Raw genomic sequence first — 14,451 nt, forward strand, 5'->3', positions numbered from 1 at the left:
TAAGACATAAAGATTTATAAACTACCTTAGAGCAAAACAACATTGTTTATTGCAACACTTATTGTATTATAAAATGTTGTATCTAAAACATTTTCTGTTGATTAAGCAGAGTATAAACTGATTAAATCAACACTGTAATTAATGAGTAATTTTTACAGTGTTATTGTTAACAAATCCTTAAAATAATAAGTGTGTGACGTAATGAATATAAATATTTTGTTTCAGCTTCAAAGATTCTGCAAAGTGCGTACAAAAACTGGAGGCAAAACCAACTTTAGGTGGCCAAAACCTCTTAACAACAGAAAAGTATATCTTCTAACAGGAGTTCAGATACAAAACTCAGGAAATGTTGCTGTGATAGTTTGTCTTAGTATGTTAGCTATATTGTTTGATTGTCAACTTCTTTAGGTTCACGATACTGTAAATAAAAATCCTTTTTAAAAATATTGTGTTTTACTTTGACCATGAATGAGATTAATATATATATATATATATATATATATCAATTTGATTTAATTTAATATATTTATATACAAATAGTACTATTCATTTATATTATTGCAATACATTATGCACAAATATTATTATAAGAAATGGAAGGATTCTTACAATTTAATTTGAAATATTACAATTTTTATTCTACATGGAGAATTATTTGTTTCGGACATATCAAAAATTACAGCTTACCAAACCATGAACTGTCACATTTAAGTGTGTTTTATATCTTTTGCAAATAAAATTAATTCTAGAAAACATTAACTAGAAGTTGTACTTTTACTGTAGAATGTGGAAGTAAACAATACATTTTGATGGTTAATAATACAAATTTTATACTAACATTGAATAACCTTAAAAATAAATTTCAATGCATCTTAGGAAATGTAAGGAGTAAGAAATACAACATGAAAATTATTAAAATAGTTTAATTAAAAAAATAAAGAAATACAGCCCGGGTCATTGCAGCACTCAATCTTGAAGATGATCAGACACATGAAAATGAACTGATGAATCGTACTGAAAGCTTTCAATGATTATCTATCCATAATCTGTTTAAATTAATTTGAAAGAACCTATATTTGTTTAAGATACTTTAACAGCTAATAAAGGAAATGTCTGGATGTCCACTTTCTAAAAAACTCTTTCAGTGCCATAGCATCTACATAGTAGGTGATCTGTATTTTATTATTATTTCATATAATTGTGTTTTTTTTTTAACTAATAATTTTGTTTACAGCATTCTCCAAGAACCAAACTATACATTTTTTAATACCCTCTCCTAATAGTGCTATTATTTCTAAATATTTGATAGGTCTGCACAATAATGTATTATATATGATTTTTATTTAATTTTACATGCTCTTTCACATGATGTAACTGTAAAATGTACGAAAATACTGTATATACAAAAAGTCACTTCAAACTGAAATTTAAAAAATGGTTTTTCACTTTTTTATATGAATAACAATAGAAGAAAACAATATAATGTAAAATAATACACCTTTTAACACTTTTTGGTATATTTTATTGTGTATAATTTATATTTTGAATTCAATTAATTCATCTTCAGGTACTTGTCATTCATACAATGTAGGAATCCTTACATGGGTTCCACAATATAAGAAGTGCTTGAAGCTGTTATTGGTATTTATCATTTTATTTATTACATCGTATTTGTGTTATCTGTCCATGTGTGTGATAATTTTTGACAAGAAAGTCCAGAGATTTAATACTTGATACGTAAGTTTATTTTGGTGCAAGAAAAAAAACCCCACTGATTATTTAGTGAATAGATCAAAGAGCAGTCATTTGTCTGACTCTCAGTGCAATAATAACTGATGGGAAGGTACATGGATACTTAAAACTTATGTACTTATACTTATTGTACATACATACTTTCAGATAAAAAAAGTAAGACATCTAGGTTAGAAAAATTAACCACAAATTAACTAATAGAGCTAAAATAGAGGCAGTTGCAATAAAATTCTGTTTGTTTATTACTGCATTTTAACATATAAAGCAAATAATTTACAAACAATAATTTCCTGTTTTTATATCGATACCACTGAAAATGGGTACCAGATTTTGGTGGTTTTCAACCAAACTGCAACTTTTAAAATTCATAACGTAAACTTGTCATTTGATTAAGACCAAATTTTATACAAGATAGGCATAAGTAAACGGTTTTAGAATATGTAATTTTACAATCTTTTAAACAAATGAAAAAAGTTGTCATTAAATTATCATCCCAACTATTGTTGACAGGGCGGTTCCAAAAATTGGGTATTGATCACGTTGTGGAGCTCTAAAAGTCACTACGTTGGACGTGTAATTAATTTTAAATGTTTAATTAATTTACTGCAACTTGCGCCTACTCATTTGAATGCACAAGCCATCAGACAGCTAAACAACACCGGCATGGGAAAAATGACTACAAATGTATAGGCACTGTGATGGTTTCATAATCAGTAAACAAGACGGATGCACTGGGCACCTCATTACTAAAAGTAGGAGGTCAAAAGGAAGAACTAAAAATTAAATTTTTATTTCAAGAAAAAATGTGTTAGAAGTAATTGAACAAATCTTGTGAATTTAGTGCAAGCATACAGACACATAGACCGTGGACTTGGTCTGCCGTACGGATCCCAGACAGATTAATGACAGAACAGCTGGTTCGGATTACTGTACACTGTTGAAAACATTATTTCTCACATGTACCTTTCTTCTGTGTTTCTTGGGTCCTACCTACCTCCCTGTCTCTTCCTAAATCCCCCTTTAGTAATTTCATGTCATGATCGGTTAAGTTGCTAAAGATATGTTAAGTGAACAGAGGTCTTGTCTCCATAACCGTAAGTCTGTTATATCACCTTTAATTTCCGATTTCAGTGAAAATTTATATTTTTTCTGTCTTTATAGTATTTTTAAATTTTCGTTTTTCAAATTAGTAAGCTCTGATTAAATTATCCAGTTCTAAATAAATTTCCTTTTTCTTATCAGATTTGGAGCCTTCACTGAAGAGAATTTGAGTAAATCTTAACATTTCTGAATTATAACGTATAAACAGACTTAATATAATATACAGACTGCAACAGACGCCTTATGGCACAATTCAGAGAGAGAATACACGAGTTCACTCAGTATAGAGACATAGTGAAGTGTTTGACCTATTACACCAAGAAGCAATTAAAACACTAAACTTACCAATCTTTCTCTCTTACCATATTACCTCACCACTCAGCCCTCTCGCGGTATTCACTTTCTATAGCAAACTTGCAACTGACACAGCTGGAAAAGGAAGCAGAAAATGTGGTATCCATCAAAAGTAAAAGAAATATAAAATTAACAGTGTTAATTTTCTATGTTAAAATACTGACTAAAACAAGCCTACTGTAAAATATAACTGTACAGTACAACATCGTTTACCGGGATTAAATGAAACCAGAATGATGAATGAAAATAAAAATAAATCTGGAATAGAATAAAATTTCAAAAGATCACATGCAGTAAGGAATTTTTGTAAAAAATATAACAGCAAAAGAGAGCCATTTATTAGTTTTTCAACAGAGATTAATTATACAAAAAAAGAAATAAAATAACAAACAAAAAGGAAATATTGTTTACTGCTTTGTACAAATAACGCAGTCGGTCTCTTTTATTTATCTTTAGTACACTGCTTCCAGGAATACGATCACAAAAACACTTTAAGGCATTATCTCCACTGACAAATTGACGGAATGTTCCTAAAATTAAATCATAAGCAAGTCTAGCTATGCCGCAGCATTAGACTGTCATCACATCTTCTGGTACTTCATTATCAGAATTTTTTTCACTGTTCTCTGTTACCATTGAAAAACAACTGCTGATACAGTATCAAATTTGGTAATTATACTAACTTAAAACAATGTGACTTTACTAAAAGTTGTATGTGGCGCTGTCCGGTGCTTGGTGGTCTGGTGCACGAGCCAGTGGTTATGTCCATAAGTGGATGTATTAAGATGTAATATACTGTGATCATGTCTATATTAATAAAAGGCTTAACACAGAATCGTTCTGTCTGATATATGCGTGTTGTTACACATTATTTTTAACACTGAGTACATGTTAACAAAAAACCAAATTACGAGGTGATATTAGAAAGTTCCCGGACTAGGTCTGCTAATTTTTGTTTTCTCACCTGGGCTATTATCCCCTTTGAAATATACTCAATATGATTTTATACATAAACCTAGTGTTTTTTCCACGACTAAAAAGTGTCAAAAACAGCTTTTCCAGAAAGCTTTAGAAAACTTCCTGTGTTTTTTTCATATGTCTTTATTTTTTTTACAGTAGTAACGGTGACCTTTCATATGCATTTCCATTTTTGGGAAAAGAAAAGTCACAAGGAAAAATTCTGGTGAATAGGCAGGATGTGGAAACGTAGGCATGTTGTTTGTGGCCAAAAACTGTGTGGTTTTAATAGCTGGAGCGTTGTATGATGCAACAAACAGTTTTTGTCTTTCTACAAATCAGGCCTTTTTCAACACCCAATTTCCCTCAAACGCCTCAAAATGTAACAATAAAAATCAGAGTTCACTGTAATACCAGGTGGCACGAACGCACAATGGACAATGCCTTTAAAGTAAAAAAACCACAAGCATTGTTTTTGTTGCCCTTATCACTTGTCTTGCTTTTTTCAGTCTTGGTGATTGTGGACTTACCACACTGGTGATTGCTGTTTTATCTCTGGATCATAACCATAAAACCAACTTTCATCACCAGTTATGATCCTGGATATGAATGAGGGGTCACTTTCAGATGTCTCTTTGAATTCACTGCATACATCAACATGTCGCTGCTTCTGATTGACAGTCACAAGCCGAAACACAAATTTTGCTACTCGATGCATGCCTAGATTTTCGGTCAAAGTTTCTTGACAGCTTCCATATCTAATACCAATATTACTACATAAGTCATTTACTGTCTGATGACGGTCTTCATGAATGAGGTGCCAAATTTTTCTAACAATTTCATCTGTTTTGTTCGTGGAAGGCCATCCTGAACAATGGTAATCTTCAATTGAAGTTCTACCAGCCTTCAAAATAGCATACTATCCAAAAACCTGTGTTTTTCTCAGTGAATGTTCTTCTAAAGCTTCTTGAAGCATTGCAAAAGTTGGCGGTTTCTTAAGTTTAAAGCAAAACTTGACGCAAGCCCATTGCTCGAAATTACCAGCGATCACAAAAATTGCTACATAATGATAACATACAACAACAAAGCACAACTTGTAGACATAACCTCAACTAACCACAACAACAATGAAACAGCACAATGAATCAGCGGCTACTGCGGCAGAGGCTACTGGCTTGTACAGTCAGAGATACCACCAGGTACACAGAAAATTCAACTAAAATTGTTAATTCTTCCAAAAATTGGACTCTACACTCTGCAAAACTGATCTGGATAAATGAGGTCAGAATAAACAAGGTTTTAACTGTGCTTAAATGCTTAAAGTATAGTATGAATTATAACCACACAACCTTTGTTCATGCTTTTAACTCTTCCCACGCGGAATTTATCTTTCAATTTTGACTCATAACGCGTAATTAACTTTAAAAATTATTTTTACATTTTACCAACTCTAATTTATTTTTTAGTTAGTGGTGGCTATTAGGAATCAAAAATAATACAGTATCACAAAATAATCAGACCCCTATATTTTTTAACAAATTTTCAAATTTTACAAAAAATCGTCAGGATTCGCCATTGCATAGAACAATATAGGCCTATAACGACTCAACAAATAAAGTAATAACAAAATAAAAAGATAATATAATGCTAAATACAACAGGAACAAGAACAGTAAATAAGGAAATATGGCCAAACAGCGTTAAACACTAAAATGTGCTGTGCCGGGATATATCCGTTTACCACGAACTTAATATAACTATCGACATAATAACAATTAATGAACATTGGCTTGTTGAGGAGGAATTACTTTTATATCCTCCACTAGGTTTTAATTTAGCCAGTAGTTATTGTAGAAAACCTCCCCTTATAAGAGGAGGAAGCAGTGTATATGCCAGGGTAGGGATGGAATTTCAAATAATTAGCTTGGAAAATTATTGTTTTCCTCTTGTATTTGAAGCTTCAGCAATTTTACTAAAAAAAGAAAATTTCTTAATTGTAACTATTTATCGCACACCTGATTCTGATGTTAAGATTTTCTTCTGTTTACTGGATACACTTTTACAATTTTTATCAAAAACATACAAAGAAACCATAGTTTTGTCAGGAGATTTTAACATAAATATAATTAAAAATTCATTTGAAAAGGAGTCCTTTCTTAATTTATTACGCACTTACAATATGTATTGCTTGAACCTGGAAAACACAAGAGGAGAGGCATGTTTAGACAACATTATCACTAATATAAATACAAGAAAACTTAAATGTAAAGTAGTAGAACCTCACCTGTCTGACCATGCTGGCATCTTAGCTAGCTTATATAAATCTAATCTGACAAACATACAATGTGCTGTAAAAACGAATGACATGTACAAAAAAATAAGAGTGATGACGCCTATCACCATTGATAGTTTTAAAAAACTACTTCTTGAAGTAGATTGGACTAGGCTTAAGTTTTTTTATACTGTTGACGAGGCATTTTCTTATTTTATTAATTTATTGACTAGTTTATATGAAGAAACATGTTATTTAAAAGAAGTTATAGTTAAAAATTCAAAAAGGCCAAATATTCAATGGTTTACGCCAAAACTTAAGAATTTTAGAAGTTTTGTTTTAGTTTGTTATGACAATTTAAAAAATAGTAAAGGTACAGAAAGAGAACTGTTGGCTAAATCAGTGTACAAGGAAGCTAGAAAACAGTATAAAGCCTTGATTAAGGAAGAAAAGCTATTGGCAAATGAAGATTACATTAAGAGGTCTAAAAATAAATGTAAAGCTGCATGGAATATTATCAAAGCTGAAAAAAGCACAGAATCGCAATCTAATGAGTCTTATATTGATTCTAATGTTTTTAATGATTATTTTATAAATGTAGCACTAGATATGAATAAAACTCAAGTACCTGATGATTTTAGTGTAGCTCTTAGCTTAGTAAATAATTATGTAAATAGTTGTACTCCAAGAAATACGTTATATTGTGTTAGCGCGCACGCACACTACTATTTTAATATAGTAATTTTTAGATGGTATTTTAGTAATTACACAGTGTGTAAATTAACTGGACTAACCCAAGTCCCTTTAACCGCGTGATGTGAGGTGACTGGCCGTGCTGAGGAAAATGCAAGGGTCAGCATTCGTCAGCACGGGTCGGCAGTCGAGTTGAGGGCTCGGAGGGTAGGCGGAGGGATTGGCAATGTAGAGTGTGTGAAGTAAGTCTATTTTGGTGGAGTGAGATGCGAACACACCGGTACACATATAGTAGTTTGGGTGCGCCTACGAGTGTTTTAGTGCATTTTGAATATAGATTGGACTCAAACAAAGGAGAAAACGTGAGTAATTATTTCAAGACCCTTCTCAACCACTATTCTAAATTTCCCTACGAGCTAGGGTGGTGGCAGCAAAACGCTATCCCTTTTATTAACCATGAGCCTCTCTGGCTAATAAAGGAGGGCTGACAGTGGTGACCAGCGGTGGGATTCGATAATTAAACCAGCAAATTATTTCAAAATGATTTCAAAACTTTAAAAGAGAACTCTAAAAGAAATAAAGAAGTGTACCACGTGGTTGAGAAAATTATTAGAACATTTCAGTTTACACTCCATTATCCAAATAACTACTATTCTAAATTCATTTACAAATTAATTGCAATGTTATATTTCTAAATTTCGAGTAAATTCAACTTATATGAACGAAGATGGACTTGGATTAGTTCTGTGTGCTTATTACACCATGTGCAACGCCATTACACTATGAAGCGGAAGTTGGACGCCATCATCATACGTCATCATAGAACATAGAAAGGAACAAGGAGGGCATACGTCACCGGACATCCAGTGATCCAGACCGGGAAACTACAAACTGCCGACCACTGTCTACGCAGATGTTGTCATCTCCGTCAACGCAGTCACGATCATCCACAGCCTTCGAGATGGCAGCCCTGTCACTATTTGGTGAGCAGTGGGAACTTTGTTAAATTAAATTAAATTAAATCATTGGCGAAACCTAAGATTAGACTACGTATTATTAGTAAATAGTTGGTTAATAATATGGTTCAAAAATGCTTTGGAAATAAATGGTGAATGCAGCATTGAGGCCAGGCTTTAAGCATTAAACTTCTTTATTGACAAACAGATTCAGAATTATTTAAATAAGAGAAATTAAAAGGATAACATCCTAGTATTTTATTTTGCCAAAGCCTCCATGTCAGGTCGTCACCTCCAGGGCATTCAGTCCATCATGTTTTCAGCGTAATATAAGCAGAATAACGTGTTGATTAAAATCATTTGCTTGGAAATAGGGATATGCCAATGATTCTATATTAGCTTACTGTTCAATTTGATTGATAATTCATTAATATCTGTATACAAAAAGAAACCCGTAGAAATTTTAATATAAGTGTAAAAGAATATAATAGCAATAATTGTTGGAAGTAACTTGTTGCTGACTTTATAAAAAAAGGGGTAAATTTCGAATTATACTGAAAACAAAGTGATATCAGTTAATGTGATTAACTATTAGAGTATATAAGTAATAGCCACATAGTATATCATATAACAAATACGATTATTTAATATTATTGCAGCTGTATTGAGTCACATTACAGTATTGATATACTTGTATATCGAGGCATTGTTAGACTATTGATCCATTGATAACTCAATACTACCGATTAGTGATTGGTAATCATTTGGAAATCGAAAAACTTTATTGTTTGATTGATCCATTATCGAAAAATTGAAAAAAAAAGGGGAAAGTTATTTTACTGAAAAATAAGGAAACTAGTTATTCACATTGTTGCTTGTCAATGTCTTTTAGGGATTTCATTTAGAGCGTTTAAGTTTAACTATTGAATATCACTGATAACCTAGAGAATTGTATAGCTACTGTATTCCAAAGAGGAAAACCAAATTTTTTTTAAATTATTAACGATGGGCACTGTACACCTAGAAGGGAAGACCGTTGAGGTCCAAGACGCCTTTGATGCCATATCGAATAAAGTGAGGTCGCTTCAAGTAACACTAGATGAAACGTTAGCCAACGCTTCTACCTCCGCGGTGAACAAAACTGAAACATCTCCGTACCCGATGGACATGGACCCTTGCAGACAGCAAGCCGTCATTTGAGCTTGTCTCAAGTATAGCCCATTACGATGGAGAGAAAGCAGATCTAGTCGCCCCCTTCTTTGACAACATCGAAGGAATTGGAGAGCTCAGCAATTGGAGTGAAGTCAAAAACTTCAAGTTTTAAAACTTAAACTAACAGGCAGTGCTCTACAGTTTGCAAAGTCAGACGAAAAAATGTAAAAACTCACAACTTTAGAAGAAATAAAGCTGCTTTTATGGAAAGATTCGGCGATAGCCTACCAGATCATTACTACTTCGAGCAATTGGCTAGCATACGACAAAACAGAGGAGAAACTATTGAGCAGTTCTCTGACCGAGTAAAAAGGGTCAGTGATAAAACTCTAAGAGTTACAAACAACGCTGAAGCAAACCAAATTCTGAGAGAAGAGGAGGCCGATAGAAGAGCCCATGGATGCCTTTGTAAGAGGATTAAATGGTGAAATAGGACGGCAGACCAGGATCAAGTTCCCTAAAACATTCAGAGAAGCTGTAACCACGGCGATAGCTCTAAACAACTTAGAGAAAAGACCATCCGAATTTGAGGAGAAGACAAGGCGAGTTTTTGGAACGATCACCGATACTACGTGTTACACTTGTGGGAAACCAGGCCATAAAGCCAGAGAATGCCAATCCAGGCGAAGTAGATATTGTATGTTATACATGTAAGAAGAAAGGTCACCAAAGAGAGGGATTGTAGAAGTAAAAGTGAAACAACTACCTATTATTGTGAAAATTGCCGAAAACCTGGACACACACAGCAAACAATTGTTGGGGTATGAGAAATACAGCATTAGGAAGAGGCGCAGCTAGAGGAGGAACCTTCAGGAGCAGAGGGTATCAGCATGGAGGACGTGGATCAGCTTCGAACACGTTAAACCACAACGAGGGACCCAGGCACGCCGCTGGGAACCTCAGAAATCATTAAATCTGAACCACACGGGACTCAGACAGGCGAAGTTGAATTTCAAAGCTGTTGCCACTTTGACACAAGAAAATGTGAGTGAATTAATTGTACAAGGGTGCATAGGAGGAGTGAACGGTCTCATTGTAATCGATACAGGAGCACAAGTATCACTGATCGATAGGACAATGGCTCAGAACAAGCTAACTCCAACTGAAATCCAAATACGAGGTATCACTGGTGCTGTTATGAACGTTTACGGCACTGTAACAGAGACCTTGCAACTGGAGTTACTTGATTTAAAATGTGACTTCGTAGCAACAGATCTCCTGAAGATTATATTGCTATCCTAGGATACGATGTTTTGAAACGAAAAAAAGGCTGTGATTGACCTTGAGAATAAGTCTCTGAGTATTGGAAACAAGATAGCATGCAGTTTCCATGAAAGAGAATCCCCTGTAACTCGAAGCAGGAGAAGTGGCATTGGCATTGTTCAATGTTTCCCACGAAACAAGTTCAACAAACCTTAATCCACCAAAAACAAATCCTGAAGGAAGAAATACCTGACATTTTAGCGTATAGTCGCACAAACATCAACGTGCCTGCCCGTTCAGAAATGCTTATTCAAGTAAAATTAAGCAAAAACAAAAAGGATTCAAATGGAACAAATGGAAGGAAAAAAACAGTAATTACAGAACCAGCGTTAGTAAAAGTTCATGGCATCAATGTCGCTAGAAGCCTTTCAAAAGTGAATAAAGGAATGTGTTGGACCCAAAATCATAAATATCACCTCTGAAAATTTAGTGATATACAAGGAATACGCTGCTCTGCAAAATAGAAGAGCCACACAGTGAAGCAAATAAAGGAGCATGGAAACGAGTAAATCTAACACAGAATAGGACAGAGGAATTCAATGGAAAAACTTGAAGAAAAATTAAAGCACCTCCCAACTGAAGACCAAAATAAATTAAAAAATGTTCTCCAACGCTACAAGCGTCTATTTAGCTTAGGAGGAATAGAGAATTTGGGGTGTACTTCTTTAGTTACTCACAAAATCAACACGAGCCAACATCCTTCCGATCAATAAGAAACCTTACAGAGTGCCACAATCACAGAGAGGTACTCTACAAAATTTGATACAAGAACAATTGGATAAAGGTGTAATTGTACCCAGTACTTCCCCATGGTCAGCACCGGTAATCATTGTCCCCAAAGAAAGCAGGCTCTGATGGTACCATCAGTTATCGTCTATGTGTAGACTATCGGGAACTCAATAAAATTACAGTTCCGGAAATATATCCCCTTCCAGTATACATGAAACTTTAGACATGTTAGGAGGCAGTCAGTACTTCTCGGCACTGGATCTGAATTCAGGTTTCTATCAGGTAAAAATGCCCCTGAAAGTCAAGAGAAGGACGGCTCTTCAGTACTCCTGATGGTCATTATGGAATATACACGCATGCCAATGGGATTGATCAATTCTCCTTCTGTATTTCAACGATTGGTTGATACTACTCTCACAGGTCTGAAAGGAAAAGCAATGTTTGCCCTACATGGATGATATCCTAATCTTCAGTTCGAGTATTGATCAGCACGCTAAAGATCTTAGTGGAAGTTCTAGAGAGATTTCAAGAGGTAAATTTGAGTATCCAGTTGAAGAAATGCCAAATAGGCAAAGTCTGAAATTAAACTTCCTAGGCCATGTTGTATCGAGAGATGGAATCAAACCATGTCAGAATAAGATTGAAGCTGTCAAAAATTTTCCAAGACCCAAGAATGAAAAGGGAAACTTCGTGGATTTATAGGAACTATGTAGTTACTATAGGAGGCATGTACCGAAATTTGCCGACATCGCTAAACCTCTGACAAAATTAACCAAAAAAGACCAAAAGTTTGAGTGGGAACGAAGAAGCGGAAACATCATTTGAAAAATTGAAGACCATCCTTGTAACTGAACCTTTATTAGTGTATCCAAATTTCTCCAAGGAATTCGTCTTAAGTACTGATGCAAGTAATGTTGCACTTGGCGCAGTATTAGGACAAGTGATTAATGGAATAGAACACCCTATCGCCTATGCGTTCAAGACAGTTAAACTCTGCTGAGCAGATTATACAGTAACAGAAAAAGAACTTTTAGCAGTTGTTGTATGGGCAGTAAAGTATTTCCGATGCTACCTGTACGGACGATCATTCTCCTTGTATACTGATCACAGCGCAATCAGATGGCTGCTGTCGCTAAAAGATCCTTCGAGTAGACTCACTAGATGGGCACTGAAATTGGCTGAATATGACTACAAGGTATTCCATAAACCAGGGATAAAAATCAAACGCTGATTGTCTGAGCAGATTGTGTGCAAGAATAACTGTGGAAAGTCTACCTATATTGGATGTGGGACAGCATTAAAGAAAATCAATGTAAGGATGAAGAGTGCCAGAGATTGAAAAAAATACCTCAGTTCAAAACAAGTCCACAAGGAGTCATCTATAGAGGCAGGGACAGACAACTGATAGTCGTTCCAAGACGGTTAAGAGAGAAGGTTATTCGTTTTTACACCATGATATCCCGACAGCAGGTCATGGAGGTATCAAGAAGACGATGTTAAGAATCAAGAAAAGTTTTATTGGCCGCGAAAATGAAAATTAGATGTTGTCTCCTTTATCAGAGCATGTGAATCCATGCAATAAAAGAATGGATTACGGAAAAAACTAAAAGCACCTTTAGGTAAATTTCAAGAAAGTACAGAATTTGGATACCGGATTTCGTGTGTGGACATTGTTGTGGCCCATTACCCTAACAAGCTCCAAAAAACAAATTCAATACTGACAGTTATAGATCATTTTACAAGGTACGGAGAGTTTATTGCAGTTGCCAGACCAAAACTGCAGAAACAATAGCCGAGCACTTGTGCAGAGAGTCATTACGAAGATGGGAGTACCTGTGAAATTAATTACTGATCAAGGCTCAAATTTCACATCGAAATAATGAAAAGCATGTGTGCTCTACTAAGAATAAAGAAACTTCAAACCACCGCATATCATCCCATGAGCAATGGTAGAACAGAAAGAGTTCATAGATCCATAACCCAAGAGATGCTAAGGTCATTATGTCAACCGAAATCAAACAGACTGGGAACGAGCTCCTACCAATTGGTAAATATGGCTTTATAACTCTCAAGTGCATGATTCAACAGGATTTTCTCCTTTTGAGCTAGTCTTTGGAAGAGAGATGAAGACTCCCTTAGAAGATGATCTATTGATCACAGAAGAAGATGATGGTTACCCTGATTATGTCGAAGATCTTAAGATGAAGTTGAATGCGTAAGGAATTTGTTTCAACAATGCCAAGACCATGCAAGAACCCAGCAAAAGAGACAATACGACAAGAAATTCTAAGCTAAATAAATTTGAAGAGGGCCAACGAGGTATACCTTCACGTGCCCCAAGTGAAAAAAGGAGAGTGAAGAAGTTGTCTAGACCATGGAAAGGTCCATACACAATTGTCAAGGTTATATCAGATTTGAATGTCGTACTCCGAATTAAAAGGGAAGAATGTAACTGTACATGTGAATCGAGTAAAAACCTGTCACCGAGTTTAAGTTGCAAGAACAAGGAAGTAGCCAAAATGATCCAAAAAGCTGCTCAGGTAGCAGAAGAAGAAGAACAGGAAGAAATCATTGAAGAGACCGAAGACCATGAAGAGGCATTCAATAGAGTAGCCGGACAAAATGAAGAACAAGACCAGGAAGAGAACCAAGCCCAGGAACCGCAGAAGAAGCGACCAGGCCCTTTTAGATCCATAAGAGATAGAAGAAAACCGTGTAGATTCAAAGACTATGAAGTTTATTAAATAATAGGAATGTATATACATATTGTTATGACAGTGAACGTGTATTGCATCGTTTATTTAGTAGTTAAAAGTAAACGCAATGTATTGAAATAATTATGTATTGTTTGTTATTTGAGGATGTTATATGATACACTAAAATATTCCCTCGTTAGTATGTTATGCTTCTTGTCTGATGTGTAAGTAAAAGATGTTTTAGAGTACCACGTACAAAGTAGAATGCAAGCAATAGTTACTCCGATATTGAAATGGGTTGTATGCGTGAGTATGAATGTTGTATGACTGTGAACGAAATGTTGATGAATGGGTATGCAAGGTGTGTGAATAAAAGCCAAATTAAAGGATCCAAACAATTCAAATGTGTGATTGAGTACACTATAAGGAAAGAAGTTAAATCTACGCAGGTTAAGATAAGAAACATA

The sequence above is a fragment of the Homalodisca vitripennis genome, unplaced genomic scaffold, assembly GCF_021130785.1.
Source record: "Homalodisca vitripennis isolate AUS2020 unplaced genomic scaffold, UT_GWSS_2.1 ScUCBcl_2365;HRSCAF=7048, whole genome shotgun sequence".
Lineage (NCBI taxonomy): Eukaryota > Metazoa > Arthropoda > Insecta > Hemiptera > Cicadellidae > Homalodisca > Homalodisca vitripennis.